The 14,657-nt window shown below is 46.0% G+C and overlaps 5 non-coding genes across 5 annotated transcripts; all 5 read left to right on the forward strand.

Annotated features, from left to right (window-relative positions):
• Positions 1-1,117: 1,117 nt before the first annotated feature.
• Positions 1,118-1,308, forward strand: LOC141199966 (U2 spliceosomal RNA). Its single transcript, XR_012271705.1, has one exon. It is a non-coding gene; the product is annotated as a U2 spliceosomal RNA (small nuclear RNA).
• Positions 1,309-2,431: 1,123 nt separating this feature from the next.
• On the forward strand, positions 2,432-2,622 carry LOC141199967 (U2 spliceosomal RNA). Its single transcript, XR_012271706.1, has one exon. It is a non-coding gene; the product is annotated as a U2 spliceosomal RNA (small nuclear RNA).
• A 1,120-nt stretch (positions 2,623-3,742) lies between these two features.
• Positions 3,743-3,933, forward strand: LOC141200605 (U2 spliceosomal RNA). The gene has a single exon (XR_012272321.1). It is a non-coding gene; the product is annotated as a U2 spliceosomal RNA (small nuclear RNA).
• A 1,121-nt stretch (positions 3,934-5,054) lies between these two features.
• LOC141200674 (U2 spliceosomal RNA) lies at positions 5,055-5,245 on the forward strand. Its single transcript, XR_012272387.1, has one exon. It is a non-coding gene; the product is annotated as a U2 spliceosomal RNA (small nuclear RNA).
• A 6,137-nt stretch (positions 5,246-11,382) lies between these two features.
• Positions 11,383-11,572, forward strand: LOC141200870 (U2 spliceosomal RNA). The gene has a single exon (XR_012272571.1). It is a non-coding gene; the product is annotated as a U2 spliceosomal RNA (small nuclear RNA).
• Positions 11,573-14,657: the final 3,085 nt, after the last annotated feature.

Below are 14,657 nucleotides of genomic sequence, written 5' to 3' on the forward strand. Positions count from 1 at the left end.
AATGCAGTTTCTAAAATCAGAAAGAATTGAATTCAATGCTTTTTGTTCATTTTGCTTGTTTGTCGGATTTTGGGATGGACTCTTTGGCTTTGCTTTTCTTCTCCTCATTGGATTTTTCATGTTAAAAGTTGCAGAAGCCAGATGACAAGCTCATTTTGGTTCAACTTCAGCAACTGTGCATTGCATTGCCATGTAATGTAATGTAATGCAATGCTATCTATCTAGCTCTCCCTCTATACTTCCTTTTGGATAAACAGACATATTAGGCAAGCATTTTGGAGCTTTCACCTAAATAACTACAGGTGGTGAGATAAGCTGCACAATATAATTGACCTTTCAGTATATTGTTGCACACACACCATCTATTTAGCAAATGCCCTTGTTATCAACAGCAGCCTTTTAAACTCACCTGAGCTAACAGGTATGTGAGCTGGTTACTCTGCTGCGCTTAAAATTTATTTTTTGGTTTGCTACAATGCCTTTTCTGAAACGTTGTCTCCCTCTGCTGGAACACTGACTTCTCTCATTTAATGCCTGCAGACTATAAAAGAGAAACCAACCCAAAAAGTTTGGTTGATTAGTCTGTGGCATTCTTTTAAACTGTTGCTTATGGCGGTCTCTGTGAGCTTCTCAGTCACATTCAGCCATCCAGGTATCCCGCCTGCAGTAGACGGAATGTGGCAATGGAACGCTGGCTGCGCGTGTCATAATAGGCTCTGAGCCTTTGTATACCTGCGCACAGCAGCAGCCACCTTCAGTCTGCTGCTGGACAGCCAGCAGCAGCAGCAGCAGGAGAGGTAATTAATCAGCAACCCTCCTGCTAAGGGTAGACAGCTGCTCGTTCCACCCCCCCCCCCGCCTTAATTGGTTCTCCTCCCTTCCAACGGTGTTGAGGCGGGTGGGAACAGCCGGGGGTTGAGGGTACTGTGCTAAAAGAGGTGGAGTTATGCAGATCTAAAACGCGTGGATTGCAGCAGCAGCAAGCCGAAAAGTGCAGGCATGTGAGGGATCTAGAGGTTGACAGCATGTCTTCTTAACGGGAGTCCAGGTGGCCATCTCCACAAATGGACTTTTCAGAATCCTTGGGTGGCACCGTAGTCGGAAACCAATTCTGGTTATCGCTTCTCGGCCTTTTGGCTAAGATCAAGTGTAGTATCTGTTCTTATCAGTTTAATATCTGATACGTCCCCTATCTGGGGACCATATATTAAATGGATTTTTAGAACAGGGAGATGGAAAAAGAGCTTGCTCTGTCCACTCCACGCATTGACCTGGTATTGCAGTATCTCCAGGACCGGTGCACCCCTTCTTTAATGCAGTTTCTAAAATCAGAAAGAATTGAATTCAATGCTTTTTGTTCATTTTGCTTGTTTGTCGGATTTTGGGATGGACTCTTTGGCTTTGCTTTTCTTCTCCTCATTGGATTTTTCATGTTAAAAGTTGCAGAAGCCAGATGACAAGCTCATTTTGGTTCAACTTCAGCAACTTTGCATTGCATTGCCATGTAATGTAATGTAATGCAATGCTATCTATCTAGCTCTCCCTCTATACTTCCTTTTGGATAAACAGACATATTAGGCAAGCATTTTGGAGCTTTCACCTAAATAACTACAGGTGGTGAGATAAGCTGCACAATATAATTGACCTTTCAGTATATTGTTGCACACACACCATCTATTTAGCAAATGCCCTTGTTATCAACAGCAGCCTTTTAAACTCACCTGAGCTAACAGGTATGTGAGCTGGTTACTCTGCTGCGCTTAAAATTTCTTTTTTGGTTTGCTACAATGCCTTTTCTGAAACGTTGTCTCCCTCTGCTGGAACACTGACTTCTTTCATTTAATGCCTGCAGACTATAAAAGAGAAACCAACCCAAAAAGTTTGGTTGATTAGTCTGTGGCATCCTTTTAAACTGTTGCTTATGGCGGTCTCTGTGAGCTTCTCAGTGACATTCAGCCATCCAGGTATCCCGCCTGCAGTAGATGGAATGTGGCAATGGAACGCTGGCTGCGCGTGTCATAATAGGCTCTGAGCCTTTATATACCTGCGCACAGCAGCAGCCACCTTCAGTCTGCTGCTGGACAGCCAGCAGCAGCAGCAGCAGGAGAGGTAATTAATCAGCAACCCTCCTGCTAAGGGTAGACAGCTGCTCGTTCCACCCCCCCCCCCCCGCCTTAATTGGTTCTCCTCCCTTCCAACGGTGTTGAGGCGGGTGGGAACAGCCGGGGGTTGAGGGTACTGTGCTAAAAGAGGTGGAGTTATGCAGATCTAAAACGCGTGGATTGCAGCAGCAGCAAGCCGAAAAGTGCAGGCATGTGAGGGATCTAGAGGTTGACAGCATGTCTTCTTAACGGGAGTCCAGGTGGCCATCTCCACAAATGGACTTTTCAGAATCCTTGGGTGGCACCGTAGTCGGAAACCAATTCTGGTTATCGCTTCTCGGCCTTTTGGCTAAGATCAAGTGTAGTATCTGTTCTTATCAGTTTAATATCTGATACGTCCCCTATCTGGGGACCATATATTAAATGGATTTTTAGAACAGGGAGATGGAAAAAGAGCTTGCTCTGTCCACTCCACGCATTGACCTGGTATTGCAGTATCTCCAGGACCGGTGCACCCCTTCTTTAATGCAGTTTCTAAAATCAGAAAGAATTGAATTCAATGCTTTTTGTTCATTTTGCTTGTTTGTCGGATTTTGGGATGGACTCTTTGGCTTTGCTTTTCTTCTCCTCATTGGATTTTTCATGTTAAAAGTTGCAGAAGCCAGATGACAAGCTCATTTTGGTTCAACTTCAACAACTGTGCATTGCATTGCCATGTAATGTAATGTAATGCAATGCTATCTATCTAGCTCTCCCTCTATACTTCCTTTTGGATAAACAGACATATTAGGCAAGCATTTTGGAGCTTTCACCTAAATAACTACAGGTGGTGAGATAAGCTGCACAATATAATTGACCTTTCAGTATATTGTTGCACACACACCATCTATTTAGCAAATGCCCTTGTTATCAACAGCAGCCTTTTAAACTCACCTGAGCTAACAGGTATGTGAGCTGGTTACTCTGCTGCGCTTAAAATTTCTTTTTTGGTTTGCTACAATGCCTTTTCTGAAACGTTGTCTCCCTCTGCTGGAACACTGACTTCTTTCATTTAATGCCTGCAGACTATAAAAGAGAAACCAACCCAAAAAGTTTGGTTGATTAGTCTGTGGCATTCTTTTAAACTGTTGCTTATGGCGGTCTCTGTGAGCTTCTCAGTGACATTCAGCCATCCAGGTATCCCGCCTGCAGTAGACGGAATGTGGCAATGGAACGCTGGCTGCGCGTGTCATAATAGGCTCTGAGCCTTTATATACCTGCGCACAGCAGCAGCCACCTTCAGTCTGCTGCTGGACAGCCAGCAGCAGCAGCAGCAGGAGAGGTAATTAATCAGCAACCCTCCTGCTAAGGGTAGACAGCTGCTCGTTCCACCCCCCCCCCGCCTTAATTGGTTCTCCTCCCTTCCAACGGTGTTGAGGCGGGTGGGAACAGCCGGGGGTTGAGGGTACTGTGCTAAAAGAGGTGGAGTTATGCAGATCTAAAACGCGTGGATTGCAGCAGCAGCAAGCCGAAAAGTGCAGGCATGTGAGGGATCTAGAGGTTGACAGCATGTCTTCTTAACGGGAGTCCAGGTGGCCATCTCCACAAATGGACTTTTCAGAATCCTTGGGTGGCACCGTAGTCGGAAACCAATTCTGGTTATCGCTTTTCGGCCTTTTGGCTAAGATCAAGTGTAGTATCTGTTCTTATCAGTTTAATATCTGATACGTCCCCTATCTGGGGACCATATATTAAATGGATTTTTAGAACAGGGAGATGGAAAAAGAGCTTGCTCTGTCCACTCCACGCATTGACCTGGTATTGCAGTATCTCCAGGACCGGTGCACCCCTTCTTTAATGCAGTTTCTAAAATCAGAAAGAATTGAATTCAATGCTTTTTGTTCATTTTGCTTGTTTGTCGGATTTTGGGATGGACTCTTTGGCTTTGCTTTTCTTCTCCTCATTGGATTTTTCATGTTAAAAGTTGCAGAAGCCAGATGACAAGCTCATTTTGGTTCAACTTCAGCAACTGTGCATTGCATTGCCATGTAATGTAATGTAATGCAATGCTATCTATCTAGCTCTCCCTCTATACTTCCTTTTGGATAAACAGACATATTAGGCAAGCATTTTGGAGCTTTCACCTAAATAACTACAGGTGGTGAGATAAGCTGCACAATATAATTGACCTTTCAGTATATTGTTGCACACACACCATCTATTTAGCAAATGCCCTTGTTATCAACAGCAGCCTTTTAAACTCACCTGAGCTAACAGGTATGTGAGCTGGTTACTCTGCTGCGCTTAAAATTTCTTTTTTGGTTTGCTACAATGCCTTTTCTGAAACGTTGTCTCCCTCTGCTGGAACACTGACTTCTTTCATTTAATGCCTGCAGACTATAAAAGAGAAACCAACCCAAAAAGTTTGGTTGATTAGTCTGTGGCATTCTTTTAAACTGTTGCTTATGGCGGTCTCTGTGAGCTTCTCAGTGACATTCAGCCATCCAGGTATCCCGCCTGCAGTAGACGGAATGTGGCAATGGAACGCTGGCTGCGCGTGTCATAATAGGCTCTGAGCCTTTATATACCTGCGCACAGCAGCAGCCACCTTCAGTCTGCTGCTGGACAGCCAGCAGCAGCAGCAGGAGAGGTAATTAATCAGCAACCCTCCTGCTAAGGGTAGACAGCTGCCCGTTCCACCCCCCCCCCCCCCGCCTTAATTGGTTCTCCTCCCTTCCAACGGTGTTGAGGCGGGTGGGAACAGCCGGGGGTTGAGGGTACTGTGCTAAAAGAGGTGGAGTTATGCAGATCTAAAACGCGTGGATTGCAGCAGCAGCAAGCCGAAAAGTGCAGGCATGTGAGGGATCTAGAGGTTGACAGCATGTCTTCTTAACGGGAGTCCAGGTGGCCATCTCCACAAATGGACTTTTCAGAATCCTTGGGTGGCACCGTAGTCGGAAACCAATTCTGGTTATCGCTTCTCGGCCTTTTGGCTAAGATCAAGTGTAGTATCTGTTCTTATCAGTTTAATATCTGATACGTCCCCTATCTGGGGACCATATATTAAATGGATTTTTAGAACAGGGAGATGGAAAAAGAGCTTGCTCTGTCCACTCCACGCATTGACCTGGTATTGCAGTATCTGCAGGACCGGTGCACCCCTTCTTTAATGCAGTTTCTAAAATCAGAAAGAATTGAATTCAATGCTTTTTGTTCATTTTGCTTGTTTGTCGGATTTTGGGATGGACTCTTTGGCTTTGCTTTTCTTCTCCTCATTGGATTTTTCATGTTAAAAGTTGCAGAAGCCAGATGACAAGCTCATTTTGGTTCAACTTCAGCAACTGTGCATTGCATTGCCATGTAATGTAATGTAATGCAATGCTATCTATCTAGCTCTCCCTCTATACTTCCTTTTGGATAAACAGACATATTAGGCAAGCATTTTGGAGCTTTCACCTAAATAACTACAGGTGGTGAGATAAGCTGCACAATATAATTGACCTTTCAGTATATTGTTGCACACACACCATCTATTTAGCAAATGCCCTTGTTATCAACAGCAGCCTTTTAAACTCACCTGAGCTAACAGGTATGTGAGCTGGTTACTCTGCTGCGCTTAAAATTTCTTTTTTGGTTTGCTACAATGCCTTTTCTGAAACGTTGTCTCCCTCTGCTGGAACACTGACTTCTTTCATTTAATGCCTGCAGACTATAAAAGAGAAACCAACCCAAAAAGTTTGGTTGATTAGTCTGTGGCATTCTTTTAAACTGTTGCTTATGGCGGTCTCTGTGAGCTTCTCAGTGACATTCAGCCATCCAGGTATCCCGCCTGCAGTAGACGGAATGTGGCAATGGAACACTGGCTGCGCGTGTCATAATAGGCTCTGAGCCTTTATATACCTGCGCACAGCAGCAGCCACCTTCAGTCTGCTGCTGGACAGCCAGCAGCAGCAGCAGCAGGAGAGGTAATTAATCAGCAACCCTCCTGCTAAGGGTAGACAGCTGCTCGTTCCCCCCCCCCCCCGCCTTAATTGGTTCTCCTCCCTTCCAACGGTGTTGAGGCGGGTGGGAACAGCCGGGGGTTGAGGGTACTGTGCTAAAAGAGGTGGAGTTATGCAGATCTAAAACGCGTGGATTGCAGCAGCAGCAAGCCGAAAAGTGCAGGCATGTGAGGGATCTAGAGGTTGACAGCATGTCTTCTTAACGGGAGTCCAGGTGGCCATCTCCACAAATGGACTTTTCAGAATCCTTGGGTGGCACCGTAGTCGGAAACCAATTCTGGTTATCGCTTCTCGGCCTTTTTTCACGATCTATCAGGTTTACCTGTGTGGTCTTGCCTGTGAGGTGCTCTTGGTACCCTTTCTCTCGGCCTGGGGGGATCGTTCCTCTTCGGAGGGAGCAACGGGAAGGGATCCCATGAAGGCTTGCGCCTTTCAGAGAGAAGAGTCGGTACGTTCCTGAGTGAAGGATGCCGGCAACGCTCACATATTCATCGGGTGATGCCCGGATGCGGAACACCGTGAGGATTGAAGTTGGAGCAGGATCGAGGACGGAGAAGAACTTGGACTACATCTGCCATAGGATTCTGCTTGGAGTTCTGGAGTTTCGGCGGGAAGACATATTCTGCTTCCAGGACAATGAGTACAAGGGGACTTACACCATCACCTTCAAGAGCCAGGGATGCTGTCACCAACTTGTACAAAAGGTAAATGAGAAAAACTACTTAGATGAATTGGATGGACTAACCTTTTGTCTCTTGTATGCCTATGACGAGATCCCTATCGTGGTGCATTTCCCGAACCCCTTTCTGGAGGATGCAGACATCTCGACCTACCTTATCCGTTATTGTGATGATCTGAGATACCTGGGCACTGTGAAGAACGCGGTAGGCTTCTGGTGTGGCAAGAGGAGGTACATGGCCCGTCTAAAGAGGGACCCAAGCGGAGTGGGAGGAATGCTACACCCTCCCTCAACATTTGTGATCGGTAAGAGCAGAGGCTACTTATTTTACCCTGGAATGCCGGTATGTTGCAGGAACTGTGGACAAATGGGTCATACCCAAACGTCCTGCACGGGCAGGAAAGTAGACCGCTGCAATAATTGCAGCTGTTACGGACATTTAATGAAGGACTGTCCCGCTGGGAGGAAATGCAATCTTTGTGGTGAGGCGGGGCACATGTTCCGAGGATGCCCCAACAGGACCAGGACCAGGACTTACGCAGAAGCTGCATCTTCTGCAGCTGAGCCGATGCGCCCGCCGGTCTTCACTGGCGGGCCGGCGTCGGAGGGCGGTTCGAAGGGCGAGAAGGTTGGGATGGAGCAGGGAGCCGGAGGCCCCTCTGGGGCGGCCACTGCATCGAAGTCCCTTAACGATGGGCGGACCTCGCATGGACCGGAACGGAGGGGTCCTCCTTCTGGGAGGGTATCCTCCGTGTCGATGGTTCCCGATACCGATCCTGTTGGGCTGGAGGGTGGTGCCCCTGTGTGGTTGGCTACAGGGGACCACGCAGCGATGGCCTCAGGATCTTCCAGGGCGATTAGCCAGCCAGATGAGGGGGCTTTGCTTCTAGGTGGCGAACATCAGGGAATCTGTGTTGGTGATCTTATCCTGATGGACCAGTCTCTCCCCCTGGAGGAGGTGGAGGAAGAGGAGGACTGCACCAGTGACCTAGTGGAGTCTGCCCCGAAAAAGAGACGGAATGTCGAAGCCCCAGCGTCTCCTGGAATGTGGCTGGGAACCGTGACCTACGAGGGGGCAACCGCCGGCTCACAGAATATCGAGTCATTTGGGTCCTCTAGCCCGGATGTCCTGGAGCAATTTGGCATACAGGGCTTTGAGTCAGGTGTCCTCATGGAAGATCCACCACCCTGACCTATGAATGCCCACATTAAGACTTGTCTCACTGAATGTGAGGTCATTAAAGAGCCCAGTTCGTAGGGCTGCTCTATTTAAGTACTTAGAAACCACTGACTTTGACATATGTTTATTACAGGAATGCGGGATACAACATGCACTAAATTATAATGACATCAAGACAGATTGGAGACTGGGGCCCTCCATCTGGTCTGGCTCCAATGACAACAAGTCAGCGGGGGTGGGCTTCCTCTGTCGTGGGAGAAATATTACTATAAATACTGTCACAGAAATAGTACCAGGCAGAGTGGTTTTAGTGCATTTTAAATTTAATGGTTTTACCCTATGTGTAATGAATGTTTATGCTTCCCCTGATAAGCAAGAGAGAATTAATTTATTTGGGATATTGCCATTGTACTGTACTGGGTCATCTCCCCTGATCGTAGGGGGTGATTTTAATTGTCTTTGTGCTAGTGAACAACGAGCGGGGGGTGACCCTTTACGCAAATTGTATAAGTCATGTCATCTATTGAAAGATTTTATAACTGATTTTAAATTATGCGATGCGTGGAGGTCACTCCTGCCGACGGACCCTGGTTATACGTGGTCCGGAAGAGGGGTGTCCTCCAGGATCGATTTTATTTTCCTATCAGATGATTTTAACCCTGTAAAATGTGTTTTAACATCAAATATATTTTCTGACCATAAGGGCTTGGAGGTGCACCTAGAATACCGGGATGAACAGAGGGTCAACAGGGGCCTCTGGCGTCTAAGTACTTACCTGCTGGAGGACCCTCTGATTCGACAAGACTTTGGTAAAGCCTATCAAGCCTGGCGGCGACAAAAACCTTCTGATGCCCCTATGGTAACCTGGTGGGAAAATTTGAAAAAAAAAGTCAGAATGTTTTTTATAAAAGCAGGGAGACGTAAAGCTAGAGAGAAAAAAAGATGTTTTAGTGATCTTAACACCAAACTACAAACACTTTTTAAATTCAAAGAGCTAGGGGTGGAGGTGGGAGATGATATTGCTAGCCTAAAAACTGAAATTCAGAACTGCATAGACACAAAGGGGAAAGAGATTATTTTTAACTCTAGAGTGCAGCACTTGGAGGAGGGGGAGAAGTGCTCTCGCTTCTTCTTCAAAAAAGTCATGGATAAAAGAGAAGTGATCACAAATCTAGAGGGTGAAACATCTATGCAGGGAATGTTGAATGCTACTTTTAACTTTTATAAGCCTCTTTTTAGTAAAAAGTGTATAGATGAGTCCTTTTTATCTGATGCTCTTAATGATCTCGATTTTAAGTTAAATTTTACAGACCAGGAGTTTTTAGAACGCGATATTGTTTTAGAGGAATTATTTTATGTTTTTAAAAGTTTCTCTAAGGGTAAAGCACCTGGGTGTGACGGACTACCTGTAGAGTTTTATCTTACTTTTTGGGACATTTTAAAAGAGGACCTTTTTATGCTTTTTAAAGAAGTTTTTATTTGTGAACAGTTGCCATTTTCGTGGAGGAGAGGAGTGGTGTCTTTGATATATAAAAAAGGTGATCGCAGTGCTCTAGCGAATTGGAGACCCATAACTCTCCTAAACGTCGATTACAAGGTACTTGCTAAGGTGGTTGCAAACCGGCTCAGGAATGTCATTGCCAAACTAATCCAGCCTGAGCAGGTTTGTAGTGTACCAGGCAGAAGTATTTCAGAGGTTTTAAACGTATTAAGGGATGTAATTTGGTATTCCAGAGACCGGGGTCAAAATGTAGCTCTTTTAGCCCTAGATTTTGAAAAAGCTTTCGATAGAGTCTCTCATAGATTTCTTTTTAGAGTTTTAAAAAGAATGGGTATCCCTAATATGCTTTTAAATTGTATTAAGATTTTATATAAAAATTGTTTTAGTCAAATTTCTCTTAATGGCTTTTTAACAGATGGAGTTCCCCTTGAGTCCGGAGTGAAGCAGGGATGCCCCTTGTCGCCCATCCTGTTCATCTGCGCCATGGAGCCCCTGCTGAGCGCAATAAGGAAAGACAAAGTGATTAGAGGGGTTCCTGTTCCTGGCGGAGGTGGCAGTGATGTGAGAGTCTTTGGCTACATGGATGACGTGACGGTTGTGTGCGTGGACCCTGCTTCCCTCCGGAGGGCGGTGTTGCGCATTGATTTTTTTTCCCAGGCATCCAGTTTTAAACTTAATTTAAATAAATCTGAATGTCTGACTTTGGGATCCTGGGACACCGCCCAACTCCCGCAGCTCACTATAAAACAAGACAATGTAAAAATTCTTGGAGTTGTTTTTAACGAGGAGAATGTGGGAACTCAAAGCTGGGAGAATGTCATAGAAAAAATGTCAAAGAAAATATCATTTTGGGGTTTGAGGTCCCTAACAATGGAGGGGAAAATTTTAATTATAAAATCATTGTTGTTACCCCTCATACTGTATATAGCTATGGTGTACCCCCCCTCTGATGTTTTAATTAAAAAAATGACTAGGATGATCTGTATGTTTTTATGGAACTCCAAAATGGAAAAATTAAGGCGAGAAATAATGAGGAAGAATAAAATGAACGGCGGAAGGGATGTCCCCGATTTACATATTTATTTGTATTTAAATTATTTCTGCTTTTGTTTCAAACATTTTAATGGTAATAGTGCGCTAAGTTATTTTTTAAAATGTACTTGTGGGATGATTTTTAAAAGATGGTTTAAGTTGTCGTTGAATTCCCCTGTTTTACTATGCCCCCCCAAACACCAAGCAATCTTAGAAAAGACTGTTCGATTTTATAGCCTTGGTGATTTTAATATGGACATTTTTAAAGACCGCAAGAAGCTTTTATCTTTTCTGAGGAGGAATGAAGATGTGACCCCCATAGTAAATTTCTCAGAAGAGAGATCGAAGCAAGTTTGGAAGAATGTCTTCGGGAAATTCTTAGCAAATGGACATAAGGACATCGCATGGATGGTGGTCCACCAGTGCCTCCCCACCAGAGAATTTCAACACAGGAGAGGCCTGGTGGCCAGAGCAAAATGCCCCAGAGACTCATGTGTTTATGACGAAACCACCTTGCACCTTATGTGGAATTGCCCATTTGCACAGGAACTTTGGCACAAAGTTGGGATTCTTTTAATATGGACTTGCGGTTTAAGAGATTTTAACCATGAATATGTTTTATATGGCCTTTTTAAATGTCCGACCCCTCAACAGTATTGTATATGTTGGTGTATGATTAACTGTTTTAAAGACGCCCTTTGGAAGGCACGCAATATTTTACTTTTTAAACGTGATGCTATTTCTGTGAAGGATTGTCTTAAAATTGCTTTTAGCCAGATGTATATTTATTACTTGAGGGATGTCAAATGTATTGGGAGAAGGGATGCCAATCGTATATGGGGTTTTTATGGGTGGAATTCTGTGTTTTAATAATGTACTGTTTGTGTTGTTGTTTTTGATTGTAAACCATCTTTTACGCACTTAATAAAATATGTTGAAACCTGATCTGTTCTTATCAGTTTAATATCTGATACGTCCCCTATCTGGGGACCATATATTAAATGGATTTTTAGAACAGGGAGATGGAAAAAGAGCTTGCTCTGTCCACTCCACGCATTGACCTGGTATTGCAGTATCTCCAGGACCGGTGCACCCCTTCTTTAATGCAGTTTCTAAAATCAGAAAGAATTGAATTCAATGCTTTTTGTTCATTTTGCTTGTTTGTCGGATTTTGGGATGGACTCTTTGGCTTTGCTTTTCTTCTCCTCATTGGATTTTTCATGTTAAAAGTTGCAGAAGCCAGATGACAAGCTCATTTTGGTTCAACTTCAGCAACTGTGCATTGCATTGCCATGTAATGTAATGTAATGCAATGCTATCTATCTAGCTCTCCCTCTATACTTCCTTTTGGATAAACAGACATATTAGGCAAGCATTTTGGAGCTTTCACCTAAATAACTACAGGTGGTGAGATAAGCTGCACAATATAATTGACCTTTCAGTATATTGTTGCACACACACCATCTATTTAGCAAATGCCCTTGTTATCAACAGCAGCCTTTTAAACTCACCTGAGCTAACAGGTATGTGAGCTGGTTACTCTGCTGCGCTTAAAATTTCTTTTTTGGTTTGCTACAATGCCTTTTCTGAAACGTTGTCTCCCTCTGCTGGAACACTGACTTCTTTCATTTAATGCCTGCAGACTATAAAAGAGAAACCAACCCAAAAAGTTTGGTTGATTAGTCTGTGGCATTCTTTTAAACTGTTGCTTATGGCGGTCTCTGTGAGCTTCTCAGTGACATTCAGCCATCCAGGTATCCCGCCTGCAGTAGACGGAATGTGGCAATGGAACGCTGGCTGCGCGTGTCATAATAGGCTCTGAGCCTTTATATACCTGCGCACAGCAGCAGCCACCTTCAGTCTGCTGCTGGACAGCCAGCAGCAGCAGCAGCAGGAGAGGTAATTAATCAGCAACCCTCCTGCTAAGGGTAGACAGCTGCTCGTTCCACCCCCCCCCCCCCGCCTTAATTGGTTCTCCTCCCTTCCAACGGTGTTGAGGCGGGTGGGAACAGCCGGGGGTTGAGGGTACTGTGCTAAAAGAGGTGGAGTTATGCAGATCTAAAACGCGTGGATTGCAGCAGCAGCAAGCCGAAAAGTGCAGGCATGTGAGGGATCTAGAGGTTGACAGCATGTCTTCTTAACGGGAGTCCAGGTGGCCATCTCCACAAATGGACTTTTCAGAATCCTTGGGTGGCACCGTAGTCGGAAACCAATTCTGGTTATCGCTTCTCGGCCTTTTGGCACGATCTATCAGGTTTACCTGTGTGGTCTTGCCTGTGAGGTGCTCTTGGTACCCTTTCTCTCGGCCTGGGGGGATCGTTCCTTTTCGGAGGGACTTAACCCCCCTGCTGCTATTGGGAGGAAGGATTAGTCCGGGAGCAACGGGAAGGGATCCCATGAAGGCTTGCGCCTTTCAGAGAGAAGAGTCGGTACGTTCCTGAGTGAAGGATGCCGGCAACGCTCACATATTCATCGGGTGATGCCCGGATGCGGAACACCGTGAGGATTGAAGTTGGAGCAGGATCGAGGACGGAGAAGAATTTGGATTACATCTGCCATAGGATTCTGCTTGGAGTTCTGGAGTTTCGGCGGGAAGACATATTCTGCTTCCAGGACAATGAGTACAAGGGGACTTACACCATCACCTTCAAGAGCCAGGGATGCTGTCACCAACTCGTACAAAAGGTAAATGAGAAAAACTACTTGGATGAATTGGATGGACTAACCTTTTGTCTCTTGTATGCCTATGACGAGATCCCTATCGTGGTGCATTTCCCGAACCCCTTTGTGGAAGCTGCAGACATCTCGACCTACCTTATCCGTTATTGTGACGATCTGAGATACCTGGGCACTGTGAAGATTGCGGTAGGCTTCTGGTGCGGCAAGAGGAGGTACATGGCCCGTCTAAAGAGGGACCCAAGCGGAGTGGGAGGAATGCTACACCCTCCCTCAACATTTGTGATCGGTAAGAGCAGAGGCTACTTATTTTACCCTGGAATGCCGGTATGTTGCAGGAACTGTGGACAAATGGGTCATACCCAAACGTCCTGCACGGGCAGGAAAGTAGACCGCTGCAATAATTGCAGCTGTTACGGACATTTAATGAAGGACTGTCCCGCTGGGAGGAAATGCAATCTTTGTGGTGAGGCGGGGCACATGTTCCGAGGATGCCCCAACAGGACCAGGACCAGGACCTACGCAGAAGCTGCATCTTCTGCAGCTGAGCCGATGCGCCCGCCGGTCTTCACTGGCAGGCCGGCGTCGGAGGGCGGTTCGAAGGGCGAGAAGGCTGGGATGGAGCAGGGAGCCGGAGGCCCCTCTGGGGCGGCCCCTGCATCGAAGTCCCTTAACGATGGGCGGACCTCGCATGGACCGGAGCGGAGGGGTCCTCCTTCTGGGAGGGTATCCTCCGTGTCGATGGTTCCCGATACCGATCCTGTTGGGCTGGAGGGTGGTGCCCCTGTGCGGTTGGCTACAGGGGACCACGCAGCGATGGCCTCAGGATCTTCCAGGGCGATTAGCCAGCCAGATGAGGGGGCTTTGCTTCTAGGTGGCGAACATCAGGGAATCGGTGTTGGTGATCTTATCCTGATGGACCAGTCTCTCCCACTGGAGGAGGTGGAGGAAGAGGAGGACTGCACCAGTGACCTAGTGGAGTCTGCCCCGAAAAAGAGACGGAATGTCGAAGCCCCAGCGTCTCCTGGAATGTGGCTGGGAACCGTGACCTACGAGGGGGCAACCGCCGGCTCACAGAATATCGAGTCGTTTGGGTCCTCTAGCCCGGATGTCCTGGAGCAATTTGACATACAGGGCTTTGAGTCAGGTGTCCTCATGGAAGATCCACCACCCTGACCTATGAATGCCCACATTAAGACTTGTCTCACTGAATGTGAGGTCATTAAAGAGCCCAGTTCGTAGGGCTGCTCTATTCAAGTATTTAGAAACCGCTGACTTTGACATTTGTTTATTACAGGAATGCGGGATACAACATGCACTAAATTATAATGACATCAAGACAGATTGGAGACTGGGGCCCTCCATTTGGTCTGGCTCCAATGACAACAAGTCAGCGGTGGTGGGCTTCCTCTGTCGTGGGAGAAATATTACTGTAAATGCTGTCACAGAAATAGTACCAGGCAGAGTGGTTTTAGTGCATTTTAAATTTAATGGTTTTACCCTACGT

Source organism: Phyllobates terribilis, unplaced genomic scaffold (assembly GCF_046119375.1).
Source record: "Phyllobates terribilis strain yellow unplaced genomic scaffold, ASM4611937v1 Scaffold_108__1_contigs__length_5656254, whole genome shotgun sequence".
Classification (NCBI taxonomy): Eukaryota; Metazoa; Chordata; class Amphibia; order Anura; family Dendrobatidae; genus Phyllobates; species Phyllobates terribilis.